Here is an 18,030-nt window from a genome sequence, read left to right as displayed (position 1 = left end):
ATGCGAGGAATATCCAATTCTAAAGCACATTTAAATCTGACATAAAACATTATCCATCTCTTGCTTTTAACAGACATGTTAAAAAGTTTAGTACATGTTATTAATAATAGATATCCTGTCAAATATTTTTATCCTTCGTCTACAGTGTTTGAATTGTCTTTGTCAAGGTGTGATTTCTTTTTCTGGTTATGCTTTTGGGTGATAGAATAAGTCATTTGTGGAAACATAGGAAGTGAACGAATTGCCACGCGGCATGACCTCATACTGGAACACATCTTGAAAATGTATTTAATGCTTTCTGAGCACAGAGACAATGGATTGTGGTTTGGGGTCCTCCTTCCTGACCTTTGGCTTGGTGAGAAATGTGGATTGCTTCCTCTGCTCATCAGCTACTCTCAGAGTGAAAAAGAGGCTGCACCCACGTTAGGAAGCAAATGCTGTTGATGAGTGCACAGGCTGCCTTCCCCATGATATTATGTCTAAAAATACATCCACAGAGAGGCAGGCATATGCTCGCGTCTTGGTGTGAAGGAGCTCTCGCCTGTGTTTCTTGCTATACCCATCTAAATTCTGGAGTGAGGAATTAAATTATTCCAGAAACCCTGCCAGTTTTTGATTTGCCATTGTCTCTGGTTCTTCGTTGCCTTTGAATGGGACCCTTGATCCGAGGCTTTCATAGACCAGCCGGTGCTGATGGGGTCCGGGACTTGACGATGGCGCCTGCTCGTTCCTGTTGTGTTCTATCTGAGGCATGATTTTCTTTCCTTTTTGGGAGGTAGAGAGCACGGGGCAGAGGTTGCACCTGACACATTAGAACTCCGTTGTCACTGCTGTGGCTGTTATTCCCCTCGGCAAGAGCCAAGGAGCAAACAGGACGGTGGGTCACCTCGCCAGCTATTTAGCACCATTTCCTTTCTCTTCCTCAACCTTGTTAGAATTTTCTCTTTCTTAAGTGACAGGGTTTGATGGGGGTTCCTGTGCCCCCCTGTCTACCCTTGCTTTATCTTGATAAGGACTTGCTTTATCCTGATTTCTAACACCTCTCCTCATTATAAAAGCTTGCTAGACTCTCATTCCCGGTCCCTGCAACTCAGTTTTTCTGCTCTATTGTTTGGGTTTTCTCTTTGAGTGTTAGTTCCAAATTTCTCAGCTTGTGTGGTTACCTCACAAGTTAACAGGGGTAAAATTATTGTCTGAGCTATTTTCTTTAGGAAGAAAACAATTTGCTCTTTGGAGTGATAGTCCCAAGAAAAGGAATGAATAGCAGAGGGAAATGAGGTGATACTGTTTTGCAGCTTCTGCTACGGCTTGGCTGTGAATACCTGTGCTCAGGTGAGACTTTCTGTCGTGTTTATGGAGTTAGAGAAAAATGTTAACCTTCATGATATTTTCCATATCTTGCTTGAAAATTATTTAAATTCTAACAAGAAGTGCAGAGGAAAGAAGCATTGCTTTTCATGCACCAGAAAAGAGGGACAAAATCACAGATAGCATCAGATGCAAAGGACATCATTCCATTTGAAATGATTTATATTTAAAAGTGAGTGAGATCAGCTGTTACTTATACCACCCTCTTTCTTCTTGTGTTTTCAAGTTAGCAATATTTTAATGTCCTTGAAAACTGAAAGGCAGAGCATTGTTTTTCAGAAGAGTTGATTTTTTTTGAGGTTTCTGTAAAATAAGATAAAAGAAGTCTTTATTTGTTTCAGGTGGTTAGCCCAGAATCTATTCAATACAAGTTAACACAGACATATCCAATGTAAGCCGGTACTCACAACACGTGCAACTAAACACACACAGCCCCCAACACAAACCCACTCAACATTAACCAAAATCCAGGCTTGAGTTTAAACCAAAATGATTTCATTTATGGAGGAAAATTAATCTTATTATATGCTTTTCTACAGCTAAATATTTAGCTTTCCTTTTTTAATCACTATTTTCTTAGCTTCTTTTCATAAAAACCACTGAAATGAACAAAGAACTGTACCGTATAGTTAATTTCAGTTCTAGTGGGTGTTGATTAAAATGGAATGTAGATTACATATATGATAAACTCTTTTTTGTCAGCAGGCACTTCCTTTTAGTTCAGCTTAATGCATTTTATTCCCAATAATGCCAAAGAAACATATATGTCTTAGAACGCTCCATACCTAATTATGTGGCTGGATACATTAATAACCCATAGCATTACATAGATTTGAGGACTAAACACAGATAAAAGCCGGAGAAGGTGCCGTTATTTGTAGCCAGCAAGTTGCATGATCCAGATGCTGGAGTATTTGCATGTCTTTCCACCTTTGTTCCTTCAGAAGCATTGAAGGTCTCAGCTATTGCTGACTAATTGATAGTTGTAGAAACTGCTATAGGCTTCTTAGATTAGAAATGCATGCAGACGTGTGTCTTGATTCAAACATTAAGGAATGCACACTCACTTACTTACACAGGCAGAAAGTCTTCATAGTAACAGAGGCATGATGGAGATAGCAGGACATAAAACAGAAAGAGAGAGAGAGAGATAGCTGGCAGCAAGCTGACTTCTGCAAATAGTTCTAAAATTCGTTTGCAAATTCAGAAGCCTTCAGAACCATCCAACAACTCAAACACTCTTTTTATTTCTTCTCTGCGGGAAGACTCCATCCAGGCTTTTTTTTTTTTTTTTTTTTTTTTTTTTTTTCTGGCAAAAAAAAAAAAACCAAAACCAAAAAACAAAAAAATCCCCCAAAATGGAAAAGGTGAGAGCCCTGCCATCTTAGCTCAGAATTCATCTGATTTCCTTTTTTCCCCCCTGCCTTGTATTCCTCATTCCATTGTCCATGCATCGGATGGCAGACGTCCTTGCTCTTGAATGCGAGTGTCACAGCAGGAGCAGAAAGGGGGTTGAGGGACGGCATTGTCAAAGCCACGGTTGTCTATTGTTTCTTCGCTTTCACTGCTCTTTTTTTTGAGGCTTTCCCTTCCTAGTGGCCTCTGTCCAGGAGGAGGGAGAAAATTGCAAGTTAGTAGAACGGTGCAGGCTTTTTTATTGCACACTGTTTTGATAAAGAGCTCAGCAATAGAGTCTACGAAATTAGGAAACACAGCAAAAGTGGAGGATTCTGATGCGAGATCGAGGGCAGGCTTTGGAGTCTTTGCTCCAGCCTACATACCAAAGGCAGTTTCTTCGGAAGAACTTCGGTGGTGATATTTGCTTTCCTGTTGCATTTTCATTTTTTAAAAATCATGAGAAAAGTCTTATTCATCTGTCAAGCTTTCCATTTGTTTATTTTTGTTCAGTGAAACAACTAGATGGAAATTGTGAGGAAGGCCAGGTCTGCTGTTTGTAATTTGCTCAAATGTTGAAATCAGTTCAGCCTAAATTGGTGATTGTCTTTTTCAGATCATTTATGCTTGCATGTGAAATTTCTGTGGTAACTCTCTGCTCTGTAGGAAAAAAAAAAAGGGTTGACTATCATTTGTGTGGCTGTTAAGTCTTGGTACTATGTTATTTTGTACCTTAAACATAGCTGTTCTTTTGAATGACATTTATGCATGAGTGATTGTCTTCTATGAACAGGCCAACTCCTGACAACTCCCAAAGTTTTCAAAGGTTACAGAGTTACACCCTCAAAACAGATTTTTAGGAAAGTATTTCAAATGGGAATTTGACATAACATGAAAATGTGAAGATCTCTTCCAGCAACTTTAACTTTATGCTATTTATATTTCTTCAAATCAATACAAGTGATTAAAACTGATTCTACCTAGAAAAAACAGAGAAGCAGATTAAATTTGAACTCCACCTTTAAACGATTTTGCTAAAAAACAAATTTACACATTTTACAAACTTAGTTTTAGCCTAGAAATATCGCATACCTATAAATGGTCCTCCATAGTTTTCTTCCTTCTAAATATTGTACTATCTATAAGTATCTAGACAAAATTATTCTAAATTGATCACTTTTCCCTTAAGCCATGTAACATTTGGCTTCAGTCCAGAACTCTTCACTATTTTCAGAATTTGCTAAGCATTCAGCTTTTCAATTCTAAAATATATTTTTAAGTCAGGGGGGATATGTCTGCATGCAGAGGAGGAAATATTTTCTTTCAAGGAGCCATTCCATTTTATAACACATGCTGGTGGGTTGATGTTCGATGAGAACTCATGATTTCTTTCTTTTTCAAATAATAATTGTAGTCTGTCTGTGAAGGTGTGGATAGAATTACCTTTGGGTTCCAGAAGAAAACACCCTAAATTAGAAGCCTGAGATCTTCCTGTATATGAACATCTAGTTTGGCATGCTGCAAATACATCTCTGCCTTTTCGTTCTCATTGCCTTGATTTAGGGGACTTGGGTCCAGCCACCCTGCCTCTTTCTTTTGTGAAAAGACGTTCTGAAATGTCTTTAGAAAGCAAACTTCTCCAAGAAATGCAGAGCGGGCCATGGTTTGAATGCAAGTCTGAATTTAATTGCGGCCACCCTGGTAGTACACTGTTTAATTTCCAGCATGTGTCTAGATGATCCTTACAGCAACTCCAGGCCAGGAATTGTGAGCAAGGAAAATTTATCTGTGATAAAATTACATATTTTGTTGCCAAGGAACAGTCACTTGGGGCTGATTCAAAAGTCAAATTTAAACAAATGATTCCAAAGCTTTTGTGAAAGGAGAAGTTGGCACTGCTAACTTCTTCAGTGTATTTTGGATGGAGAAAAATGGATGGTCCCATCTTCTGATCAGTTATATTTTAATAAGGTGTGAAATGAAGGGGGAAGGAAGGAAATGGCTGAAATATTACAAGGCTGGGTAGTATTTCCACCTAAAATGCTAGAAGAGACAAAGAGGTTAATGAAAAGCTGAGTCTCTACGGTTGAAGTTCGCAGTCGAAACAAGTTCTTTTTGCACTCACAAATAGCGTAGTTCTCCAAGGAGCTGGAAGGAATGCTGAAACCCTCGGGAGAACAGATTTGGAGGGAACCCCATCTCTTAGCCTGTGTCCTCTGCAGATATTTAACTTCTGGAACAACTTGAAAGGAACAACTCATCTTGTGGCCAAGGTCCATCCCAAGACGTTTTGAAAGCATACGTTCGAGTTCAACCATTAATCCAGATATTTCAACAAGTGTCTGTAATTGCTCCAATAGATAGAAAACTTGTAAATCAGACTGAAGACTTAAATTTGGCGTTTCTTAAAAATGACCACCTCCAATATTTAACATACCGAACATAATACAGTCAAAATATTGTTTGTAATGTATATCTTCTGAGCCCTAAAAATACAAATGTCTTTTAAAAAGAAAGGGAAATATAGCACACATTCTGAAATTTTGGAAGAACATGAAGCAGAAGATCACACATATAGGTAGACAGAAGATGAAATAGGACGAAACCATTCTCCTTCTCTTTACCCATAATGCTCTCAGTCTGATTTAAAATAATCACTAAGATGGCAGCACATGATCAAAAATACTAAATTTATTTTCAATGGCCCCATTAATTGAAAAAGTTTTCTTTTTCAAAAGCATGTCACTGAGACTCTACAGTGAAGTAGCAGACACAGCTTTCAGAGCTCCCACTTTTTAAACTTTGTTGGATTTCTTTTTTTCACTCTGAATTGGGAGGACAAAGTTGAGCTTCCCCTTTCTGAATGCCTTCCACTTCCTAACTGTACCAGGCCTTCAGAGATAACATGCTCATTTCATTTACTTTGAGGCCGGTTTCCTGGTAGTACTCATACAACACGTGAAAAGTATCAGCAAAACAAAGACTTTCTACCGTGCTAATCAACCGACTCAACAAACAATGCTTGTGATATTTGGGCAAAGAAACAGAAACCTTCTCATGGTTTGTTAAAGTGAGCAAACGGGGAGCATTTGGATATCATATTTGATATTCAAGGAGTTGGGGTTAAAAATAAGCAAATATGCAAAATGAAGACCCTGGTATAGAGAATGCTCTGATAAAGTTCTGTTTTCCTCCCTGGTATTTTTTTAGTGTGTGGCAGGGATAGGTATTATTTCATTCATATAGACTGACATTTGGAATTTCCTTGAAAAATAACTCTATTATTTTTACAGGTGGTGTGTTAAGTAGATTATAAAACTTCCAAGCATATTCTAAGAGAAGTTATGTTGTAATGCACGGCTGGTATTTATTTTATTGATATGTATTTTTAAATATTCATATTCATTTATATCTATTCATTCCTATTAAGTGAATATATATTCATTTAATGTGAAAGTCTATGTAAAAGAAACAGTGATGACTTGGAGAAAATGCCCCCTCTACTCTTCTCTGAGTGTAAATCTGGAAGAATGAGAAGAATATATGCAAAATACCTACTCCACAAGTGCTAAAAAGAAAGTTTGTGGGCAGGTATTAAGAGGAATATCTCAGATTAGCAATTCTTTAAAAAGCTAGCAATGCCTCTCTAGCCTTCTTCAATCCCTTTTATTATCCCCCATTCCTTTGGGTCCTCTCGTTCTACCCTTGCCCCAACCACTGGCAAGGTAGAGTGAAAATAAAAGCTGGCAAGGAACACCAGTGCCCTTACCCAGTAAGATCAGAGTATCTAACTATAAATCAAGAACTGGCAGAGTAAATGTGATATATTCATATTATTCAGTTTTTTGAAGAAAACAGGTTATTGTTATTGTACAAAGCCTTTTTTTCCCAAGAAATTAAAGTTATTTGACTCTCAATATGTATTTCATCATCGTACTCTTGGAAGGATGATTTTTTTTTTCCCTGCCATGCATAAGAGGAAACTAAAGATCGAAGACAGTTTTGGGCCAGGCACAGTGGCTCACGCCTATAATCCCAGCACTTTGGGAGGCCGAGGCAGGTGGATCACCTGAGGTCAGGAGTTTGAGACCAGCTTGGTTAACATGGTGAAACCCCGTCTCTACTGAAAATACAAAAATCAGCCGGGTGTGGTGGCATGCGCCTGTGATCCCATCTACTTGCTTGGGAGACTGAGGCAGGAGAATTGCTTGAACCTGGGAGGTGGAGGTTACAGTGAGCCGAGACTGCACCACTGTACTCCAGCCTAGGCGACAGAGTAAGACTCCATCACAACAACAACAACAACAACAACAACAACAACAAAACAAAGACCGTTTTGGCTTACCTAAGATTAAGAAACATGTGGTGCTGGAGCATGTACTCAGACTAAGACCTATGCTCCCTGGTCCAGATCCCTATTCTAGCGTGCATTACTTTTCAAGGTTGTATTTGAGATTTTATAGGAATTCAGTTGCTGCTCTGGGCTGGTTAATAGGACCTGAGACCTGGACTGCCCTTTAAGAAACTCACAACCAAATAAGAAAGTTATTTCAATATGATGCCCTTTGCTGGTTTCAGGCACCTATTTCCTGGTAGAGAAAATCAACATTTTTGCACATTTGAGACATTTTAAATATTTGTGAATTTTTATTTCTTTTATGTAAAACTGACAGAAGTCAAACGTAGGGATATTAGAATGAATAATATGAGAAGTGCCAAAACTCCTTAAAATGTTTTGTTTTGTTTTTTTCCCCGCTATTTACTAACCTGAGAAATGACTTGAAATGGCAACTCAGGCCTACGGGGTATTGACCTTTACTGGGGCCTGCCCTTCTCTGACTAGGACTAGTGATTTTGGATATTCCATATCATCCTATTTTATATCAGTGAATTTTGGTTGTATAGGTAGTCAGTTGGGATCATTCAAGTCCAAAGCAACTTTTTTTTTTTTTTCTCATCTAGTATCAGATTTTATAAGACTAATCTGGACGAGTGCCTTAGTTCTTGACTTTATTCCGTTCCTCTCAATGGAGTCTTAAAATACTGCATTGCAGCTAATCACATCAATGACCTCACTGCAGAGAGAAAATCATCAATCCTAGATCACAGAATTTTGAAGTAATCAGGACTCTGGGGACTTTTAAATAAAATCATAAGATGTGAGTTAAAGTTCACTGATATCCCATGAGTTTTACTTTAAGTAAGAAGTGCAGCGTCATTATTTTTTGCCTCCAAGTAATTTCATACTAGACCTATCTGGAAAAACCCTTAAAATTTTTTGACATCTCTGCAATTGTGATATATTATCATGGCAACCGTGCTTCCATTCCTCCTCCCAGTTGATATGCTGTGATCAATGTTGAGCTTGTTCTTTTTATTTACATCAAGTTAATGTGATTTTCCAACTTCCAGAAAAACTACCTTCTCATTGGTTGCTCAGTAGCTAGCTTAATGTTTGGATATGGTGTCAGCTAAGTTATGCCCAGGCATTTAACAATGGTTGATTAATTTATAAACTTGTAAAAGGAGATTTATGTTATTTTATTTAAACAATGGAGAAAAAGGGAGCTTCTTTTCATGTTTATGCTTTTAAAAAACATAATAGTAAAACATGCTTTATTTTATGCTTAAAATAAAACGTATCACACAGTAGCATTGTAACTTTTATTTTAATAATGATGATGTGAGATTGGGTTTATTTCCACAAATATCCTGATATTTTCATTCACATAAAAAATTCCAAAACATTTCAGTTTTAGATAATGTTGTAAGTTTTCATCACCCAGCAGGTCTATGTATCATGAATGCATTGAGCAATGACCCAACCCTCAGTTTTGCTGGAACGGCACTCGTCTCATGAGTAGGCATTATTTTGAATTTTCCCGAAAATTTTATTTCCATGTCCCTTTTAATTTTTTTCTTTTTCTTTTTCCTTTTTTTGAGATGCAGTATCTCTCTGTCACCCAGGCTGGAGTGCAATGGCGTGATCTCAGCTCACTGCAACCTCCGCCTCCCGGGTTCAAGCGATTCTCCTGCCTCAGCCTCCTGAGTAGCTGGGATTTACAGGTGTGTGCCACCACAACAGGCTAATTTTTGTATTTTTAGTAGAGATAGGGTTTCACCACATTGGTCAGGCTGGTCTCGAACTCCTGACCTCGTGATCTGCCCGCTTTGGCCTCCCAAAGTGCTGGGATTACAGGTGTGAGCCACTGTGCCCGGCCTTTAATTTAAAAATATTCCTAGACAAGGTTAATATGCCAATCTGGTGTATATATTGGAACCACAGGAGAGGAGGAAAGTGGCTAGTATGGAACCAGGTCAATAAGCTGAGATTGAATCAGTGACAGATCAATCTACTAGAGACTTGACTAATCATTGCTGAAATATCAGGATATATATACATGACAACAAACAGAATTGGGGTATGGCCATTAAAAGACTAAATCCTTCCTTTCCTGGGAACACATCTAAGTGGGACACTCCATCCTCTCACATGCAGGCCTAAATTTATTCAGGAACATTTAATAATAATTTGTCAATTGACAAATATTGTTTGAATGTTTGCTCTCAATTCAGGGTTGGAGGAAGATGCTGTCAAAAATTTGAGAGTGGTAAAAGATGCCATAAGTGCACTCAGAGTGTTTATCATCTGCAAGGAAATGACAGTAAATTCAGCGTAGTTGTTCCAGAACACTGAAGAGTACAACCGTCTGCCAGGCGGTGTGCAATGTGCCATGGTAGGAGAGAGAGAAAAATACTGTTGCTGCCCAGAAGGAACTTGCAGTCTAGTGAATGATATAGACTCATAAGGAGGTAATTTCAATAGAATGTGCTACATGTAGGGTGCTGATGTGACAGATGCTGCTCACTACCACTTGTTAGGACTTGGAAAGGCTTCCTGAGAAGATGATGTCTAATCTGAATCTTGCCTAAAGAATTATTTATTTAGTGTCCATTAAAACAGTAGAATCTTTGCTTCATGCTGGGAAGCTAAAGGAGAAGGCAGTGTCTATCTTTGAGGGGGATTTTTGTCTAATTTAAGAGACAAACAGGTTATAAAACACACCACGTACACACAGAGTGGAATAGGGTATAGACTATAACAGAGGTCTAAAATTTGTTTTAGGAGACCAAAGGGGGAACCCAGCTCCTTTTGGAGGGAGTTAAGAAAGGTAACCTACCCAAGCTGCTATTCAGTGTACTAGCACTGTGAATAGAGTGATATGAAGATACATAGAGGAAGGAGTGACTAATTTTGCCTGGAAGAGGGTAGAAATTTCTTAAGACTTCGTGGAGGAGGTGGCATTTGATCTGAGCACTGAAAATTAAGTGGAATGCTCCCAGGTAGGAAGAGTGAAATGAGAAAAGAAGAAAATCCCAAGAAGATGAGACAGCATGAACCAATGCTTGGGGTTGTGAACAGCTCCGGTGTATTTAGAGAAACAAGGCCTACTTTCGTTTGGCTGGAACTTGCGGGGCACTTATAATGGTTTGGATGTGTGTCCCCTCCAAACCTCACATTAAAATGTGATCCCCAGTTTTGGAGGTTGGGCCTAGTGGGGGATATTGGGTCATGGCGGCAGATCCCTCATGAATGGCTTATCACCATCTCCTTGGTGATGAATGCACTCTTGTTCAGTTATTTCACATGTGCTCTGGCTGTTTAAAAGAGTCTGAGACCTCCCCCTTCTTGCTCTTGCCATATGAGGCACCCATTCTTCCTTTACTCTCCACCATGATTGGAAGCTTCCTGAGGCCCTCACTAGAAGCAGATGCTAGCACCATGTTTGTATAGCCTGCAGAACGCTGAGCCAATTAAATCTCTTTTCTTTATAAATTACCCAGACTCAGATATTTCTTAATGACAACACAAATGGACTGACATAGAAAATCGGTACTGAGAGCAGGATATTACTATAAAGATACCTGCAGATGCGGAAGTGACTTTGGAAGTGGGTAGTGAGCAGAGTTTGGAGAGCTCAGAAGAAAACAGGAAGATGTGGGAAAATTTGGAATATATTAGACACTAGTTAAATGATTGTGACCAAAGTGCTAATAGAAATATAACTAGTGAAGGCTAGGCTGACAAGGTCTCAGATGGAAATGGGGAAGTTACTGGGAATTAGAGTAAAGGTCACCTGTGTTATGCTCTAGCAAAGAACTTGGCTGCATTGTGTTTATGCCCGAGAGATCTGAGGAAGCTTGAACTTAAGAGTGATGACCTAGAATATCTGGTGAGCAGCAAAGCATTCAAGATATGACCTGGCTGCTTCTAACAGCTATGATCATATACAGGATCACATACAGGAGCATATAAATGACTTAAATTTGGAACTTTAAGTTTAAAAATTTGGAAAATTTGCAGCTTAGTCATGTGGTAAAGAAGGAAAAAACCATTTTCAGGAGAGAAATACAAGTGGTCTGTGGAACAATCCCTTGCAAGAGAGACTTGCATGACTAAAGTGGAGCCAGGTGCTAATATCCAAGACAATGGGGAAAAAGGCCTTGAAGGCGTTTCAGAGATTTTCTAGGCAACCCCTTCCATCACAGGCCCAGAGGCCTACCCTGCCACTCTGGGAAGTTGTTGCTCCTTGCATCCTAATCACACTGGCTCCAGCCTCAGCCCAAAGGGCCACAGGTACAGTTCAGGTCAAAGCTCCAGCAGGTGCAAGCCTCTGTAAGCCTTGGCAGCTTCCATGTGGTGTTAGGCCTGCAGGTGCACAGAATGCAAGAGTGAAGGCTAGGCAGCTTCCATCTAGATTTCAAAGGATGTATGAGAAAGCCTGGGTACCCAGGCAGATGCCTGCTACAGAGGCAGAGCCCCCATAGAGAACATCTGCTAGGAAAGTACAGAGGAAAAATGTGGGGTTGGAGCATCTACATAGAATTTCCATTGAGGCACTGCCTAGTGGAGCTGTGGGAACAAGGCTGCTACCCTCCAGACCCAAGAAAGGCAGCTTACATTCTGAGCCTGGAAAACCTGCAGGCACTCAACTCCATACCATGAGAGCAGCCATGAGGGCTGCACCCTGCAAAGCCACAGAAGCAGAGCTGCCTAAGGCTTTGGGAGCCCACCCCTTGCACCAGTGTGCCCTGGATGCAGGACATGGAGTCAAAGTAGATTATTTTAGAACTTTAAGATTCAACGACTGCCCTGCTGGGTTTCAAATTTGCAGAGGGCCGATTGCCCCTTTCTTTTGGCCAACTTCTCCCTCTTGCAATGGGAATGTCCACAAAATGCCTCTACCATTATTGTATCTGGGAAATAAATAATTTGTTTTTGATCACAAAGGCTCATAGGTTGAAGGATCTCATCTTCAGATGAGATTTTGGACTTGGGACATTTGAGTTGGCACTAGAAAATGTTAAGACTTTGAAGGACTATTGAAAAGTGATGATTGAATTTTGCAGTATGAGAAGGACATGAGATTTCAGGGGTCAGGGGAAAATGATATGGTTTGGATGTTTGTCCTTTCCAAATCTCATGTTGAAAGGTCATCCCCAATATTGGAGATGGGGCTTAGTAGGGGATATTGGGTCATGGGGATGGATTCCTATTGAATGGCTTAGTGCAATCCCTTTGATGATGAGTGAGTTCATGCTCAGTTAGTTTACACGAGATCTGGGTGTTTAAAAGAATCTGAGACCTCTCCCTTCTCTCTTTGAGTCCTATTCTAGCCATGTGATATGCCTGTACCCCCTCCACCTTCTGACATGATTGGAGACTTCCTGAGGTCTTTACCAGAAGCAAATGCCAGTGCCATGCTTCTTGTACAGCCTGCGGAACCAAGAGACAAAGAAATCTCTTTTCTTTAATAATTACCCAGCCTCAGGTATTTCTTTATGGCAATACAAATGAACTAATATAGGCATGGAAGAAATTGAAGAAAACAAGGTCAAGAGAGTGGCCTGGGGCAGAATGTGAAAGCCAACCTGAAGAAAGGCAATGAGGAGCCTTTACTGATTCACTGGAAGTTTTGAAAAGTAACTTTGGCAGGAGGGGTAGGAAGGATTGGAAGGAGAAAGATTAAGACAGTGATTCTCAACAGGAATGGGAAATCTATAAGAATAACCTGAAAAGCTTTTGCAAAATACATAAGGCTGTTTTATCCTCCACTCTTCTGACTCCTTCAACCACACTTCTGATGCGATATGGAGTTGTGGGAAGGTAAGCATTTTGAAAAATGCTTGCTAGGTGATACTGATAAATCCTTCCCTCTACCACTGCTTTAATTTAGCCAAGAGTTACTTAAGTAAGGCTGTGACAACAGAAATGATAAAGAATGGATTTGAGAGGCACATGAGTTGGAATTATATAGGATGGATTGGATGAGGGTGTAATGGAGAGGAAACATGACAAACAGGTGTTTAGTTTGAGTGACTGAGATACTATAAACTGAAATGAGCCCAAGAAGAGGAGTAGGCTTTCTGAACATAATTGTGGATTCTACTTGATACAGGTAGAATTTGAAGTCACTATAGGCAGTTGATAATATAAAGAACTGGAATTCAGGAGAGCTTAAAACCACAGATACCCAAGTCAATTGTGAAGCAATAGACAGTACCGTAGAAGTATTAAACAATGGCAACAGAAAACCAGAGGCAAGGGAGATCTGTATTGTCTGGAGCAGACAGATAAGTCTTCTTGAATAAGTGAAACTTGAGTTGCATCTGAAAGTATTAATAGCTTATTCAACTTTGAGAGATTAAAATTGGAGATCATTTGCCAAAAGGTATGGGCGAGAAAGAAAAATGCTGTTTCAAGAGGGCAGGATAGTAATATGAACGACTTAATAATAAAAACTAATATACTTCCCTTTATTCTTCACTCCCAGCGGGAGCTATTATTATTCACAATTTATAGATGAAGAAATAGGTTCAGAGAGGTTAGATAAATGGTCTGAGTCATTCCAAGTAGAGCAGTGTCCTTGAATCTATAACCTTTAACTCCAGACTCTTGTTGTAATCCATAGATTGTATGTCATTAAAGGCAGGGTTTATTTCTTAATTATTTTAATATCCCTCGTGGCTAGTATATAGCCTGAAAATAGACTCTAAGTCTCTAAGTACATATTTTTTGACGTAAACTGAAAATTATCAGTTCTTTTGTGCATCAGTTTAAGTATTTATCATTTACACTTAAGACTAAACACAGAAGTGAAACATTGTAGGACTAGAAATTACCTTAAAGATCTTCAGATCCAACTGACTCACTTTATAGAGGAGGAAATTAAGGCCCAGATAAAGGAAGAGACTTACCTAAAATCTCACATGCAGTTATCAGCAAATCTGGAGAAAAACCTATGCCTCAACTTCTCAACCAGGACTTTTTTTGCATACCATTCAATCTAAGAGCACCACATTTACAAAGTGTGAGACTGTCCTCCCTCTTCTGAGCTCTCCAAAGTTAGATGGACACAAAAAACATAGAGAGGCATAAGAGGCAATTTGATAGATAAGAACTCTTGGACTATTTTTTTCAATCAGCAGTCTAATCATTGGATTGAATAAGAGAAGGATGATATAAGAATCAGACACAGGAATTCTCGAGCAATTAATCTGAGAAAAGAACAACAACAATGGTTTGAAGGGAGGTAGTATATTTTTCAATGGATTCTAACGGCATACTATGGAGTTACCTTTGTTTGTCTTGCTATCTTTTAAACGTAAAACACAGTCTCAGCTACCTAAGGCAGATGAGGAGAAATACCATCCCTGGTCCCTGCTCCAGGGCCAACATACAGAACCCTGAAGGGCACTCACAAGCTGTGCAATTTGGAGGACTCCCACTACTCTGCTCTCCTAGGCTCCTCATCTGTAAATGAGAGAATTAGATTAGATTTATCTAGCTTTTGTTTCTCACTTCCTCTCTCAAATAAACCCCTGCCCAAAGATAATGAGCCTATTCCTACCAGCGAGTGAGGTGAAGAATTAACTTGAGGCTGTCTACACTGTCATGGATGATGGCTCCTAGAATTAACTTGATTCTTTTCTACACCAGCATAGTTGCTGGCTCCTAGGGTGGGCAGATTCTGGTCCTGCACCAACCCTGACTGGTGATCTTCTTGCTCTATCACCACCATGTGGATCTAGGTGGCTTCTTTGGTCCCTTCAGCTCAAGATGCTGGTTGATACTCAGTGAAACACCACTGTTCACAACAACAAATTGAGTGTGAGGAACCTGATCTTCTCACCAATTTCCTGCTAACTTGTCCTCCAAGTCTCAACTCAACTCTGTCTTTTATAATTTACCATTCAATCTAAGAGCACCACATTTACAAAGTGTGAGACTGTCCTCCCTTTTCTGAGCTCTCCAAAGTTAGATGGACACAAAAAACATAGAGAGGCATAAGAGGCAATCTGCTTATCCTGTTCTGCCCTCGGTCTCCATCTTTTTTTAATGTCTTTTTTCTTCTTTTAAAAATTTTCTTTTTAAAATGTAGCATACCATTAATGAAACAATTTTACATTAAGTTGAAACACTGACATTCATTTTTGGTGTACAGTTTCTATAAATTTAACGCATGTATAGATTGATGTAATCATCACCACTAACAAAATACAGAACATATCCAAAACTCCAAAGAATTCTTTCATGCTATTTTTTTTTATAGTTATACCTTCTATTCAGCCCCAATCTCTGGCAACTGCTGATCTGTTGAGAATGTCATCTAAATGGAATCATATGCGTGTAACTTTTGTTTTAAGAATGGCTTCCACCACTCAACATAATGCCTTTGAGTTCATCCCTGTTACTGTATGTATTCATAATTTCTTCCTTTTTACCCCTGAGTAGTATTCCATTGTATGGATATACCATACTTGGTTTCTTCATTCACTGATTAAAAGACATCTGGATCGTTCCCAGTTTGGGGTGATTATAAATAGAACTGTTATTAATATTCACATACAGGTATTCAAAAAGTTTTTCTAGGGTGAATACCTAGAAATGGTTGACCCCTTAGTTTTGATTCCTTCTCACTTTTGAATCTAGGTTTGCCTCACCCCGGGACTAGTGATACTGAACCTATGCTGCTGCCTTGCCTTTTCCTCTGATGAGCAGTCCCTGTCTACCAGTTTTGGTTCCATCTCTTTCATACCATCACCCTCTTCTTTCTGGCTGGGAGCTCCAAGCACATAGTAAAACCAAAGCCCATTTTAATTAGTCTAAATCTTTTTCAGCTGTAAATTTGCTATGATTTGGATTATTGCACCGGTATTGTAGTACCCTCTGCTGGCCGATTCGCAAAGATGGCTTTATGCCTGTGCTAGAGGAGAAACTGTAGGTACAATAGAAAAAAGAAAAATATGATGGGAGTGAGGAGGAAGAGCGGTGGCGAACTACCATTGTAGTGACAGCCTGACTGGGACACTCCATGTATTTGGTGCTACACATATAGATAAATGCTGCAATATTTTTGTGGAACCCTACAATATTGTGCTTGTCTTCTCAATTGTAGGCAAAGATGGGCTGTCTGGAAAGCTGGACTCAGCCTGGAGCATGTTCCCCAGATTGCTATTTTGTGAAGGCTTCCGCATACAAATGACTCAGATCCAAACATTCAAAAATGATCTTGGAGGGCCATCTGGTTCTTGCTGGTTCTAAAAGCTTCATTCAGCCTGGAATATGGATCCAGTACAAAAGATAGTGAGAGCTGTTCATTGAGGTTTAACATGTTCCACTGACCGAGGCTAGAAGCTGGCTTTTAAAAATAGCCAACACCGACGCTCCAAGGGCCAATTGCTGATGCTTGTCACAGGTCAGAGGAACTCTGATAAATATTTAATTGATGATGATGTGGTTGTATGGAGGTTTACACACACGCACGCGCGCACACACACACACACACACACAGAGCAACACAATTTTATATCATTAGAAAACACGTTAATTTGTTTGGGTGTCTGAAACAGTCTGGGAATTAGGCTGAACCAGCATGTCAGGCAGTGAGAAACCATGTAATTGTTGTGATGTGTCATTTTTAATTCGTGACGACAATACTGCCAACCTTACCGTTTGGATCATGGTGCTGATGGATTTGCCATTTGCACTAGCTGGCTGCTGGCTTTTCTGATCAAATGGCTGCCTGTTCTGTGGCCAAGGGACAGGGAGTGTTTTGTATTTGGGAGGCTCATGAGCTGCATGCGGATGGGAGACTACAATCTCAGTCTTAGTTTCTGGCTCCAACCAAGTTCAGACAGAGATGGGACATCTCATGAGGGCAAGTTCAGACAGAGATGGGACATCTCATGAGGGGGACACCGGGCATCAAGAGAATATGGATTGAAGACAGTCACCTCATTGGACAAAATGCATGAAGTGGCATTACTTGATTCACTTTTTGTTGCTATGGGCTTTGGCTGTCTCGCTGGAAAGTGGTGTGAGAAGAGGTGTGTGTGCTTTCTTCAGCTTATGCAGACGAAACCAAAATATATCCTGTATAATGACATTGTCATTCATTCTTTATGCTTTGTCATACTCTAGCATGTAAGATTATCAAATACCGGGATTGTATCTTGTTTATACACACCCCTAACCTCGCACAGTATCCAGCAAAGAGAAGACATAAAAGGAGAGCTTGTTAAATGCTCTGAGTAAAGGTGTGGCTTTTTAAAGGCACTGATAGATTGGATGACATCTATGAATGTTGGGGTCATGGGAAATTATTTTACCTGCATCTTAGATAATTGATCTTTCTGTATTCACTCCCAGTGAAGATCCTGGTGTTACACATCCAATTGTTCACCTCCTTCCAAGACTGTGACATTCCAGGAAACCTTCAGTGCTAAGAGGAACTGATATCTACAGTATCTCCTCGAGGAAGTATAACCGGTAAGTCCTTACCAGTGAGTTTAACGTTTGTTTCTAAAATGTACCAAATAACAACAAAGATCCCCCATGCCTGGCAAAGAGTACCCATGCCCCTGCCACATACCATGAAGCACAGCCTCTCAATGGTCAATGGCAAAAACTAATGTTTGTCTGTCCTAATGTGTATATTCTATAGAGATGGAAATGGCATTTAAAATGATTTTTGTTAATGGAAACATTTAGCACTATTGGTTTTATAAAGTTCTAGTGAGCTTTATGGTCTCCAAAAAAGACTAGCTAGGGCTCTGCAGTTTACCAGCTTCTTTCGACAAAGCTTCTTCTCTTCTGCTCTCAGTATATCATATTATACTTTCAATGGAATCTGAAGATTTCTTTTTGAGTAGATTTCTATAGGGGTTCCACCTAATATCGTCCCTGGAGACCTATGCTGGCAT

The 18,030-nt window shown here is 39.6% G+C and overlaps 2 long non-coding RNA genes across 2 annotated transcripts in view; both read left to right on the top strand.

Moving 5' to 3' along the window:
* The window catches only part of LOC126934844 (uncharacterized), a 471,590-nt gene that overhangs the window by 297,030 nt on the left and 156,530 nt on the right, over positions 1 to 18,030 (top strand). The window lies entirely within an intron of this gene.
* The window catches only part of LOC126934838 (uncharacterized), a 127,550-nt gene that overhangs the window by 57,395 nt on the left and 52,125 nt on the right, over positions 1 to 18,030 (top strand). Inside the window, exon 2 of the long non-coding RNA XR_007719123.1 lies at positions 17,477 to 17,596. This is a non-coding gene — a long non-coding RNA (uncharacterized LOC126934838). The remainder of the gene's footprint in view (positions 1 to 17,476; positions 17,597 to 18,030) is intronic.

The sequence above is a fragment of the Macaca thibetana genome, chromosome 14 (genome assembly GCF_024542745.1).
Source record: "Macaca thibetana thibetana isolate TM-01 chromosome 14, ASM2454274v1, whole genome shotgun sequence".
Classification (NCBI taxonomy): domain Eukaryota; kingdom Metazoa; phylum Chordata; class Mammalia; order Primates; family Cercopithecidae; genus Macaca; species Macaca thibetana.
This window is presented reverse-complemented; position numbering and strand designations above follow the sequence as displayed.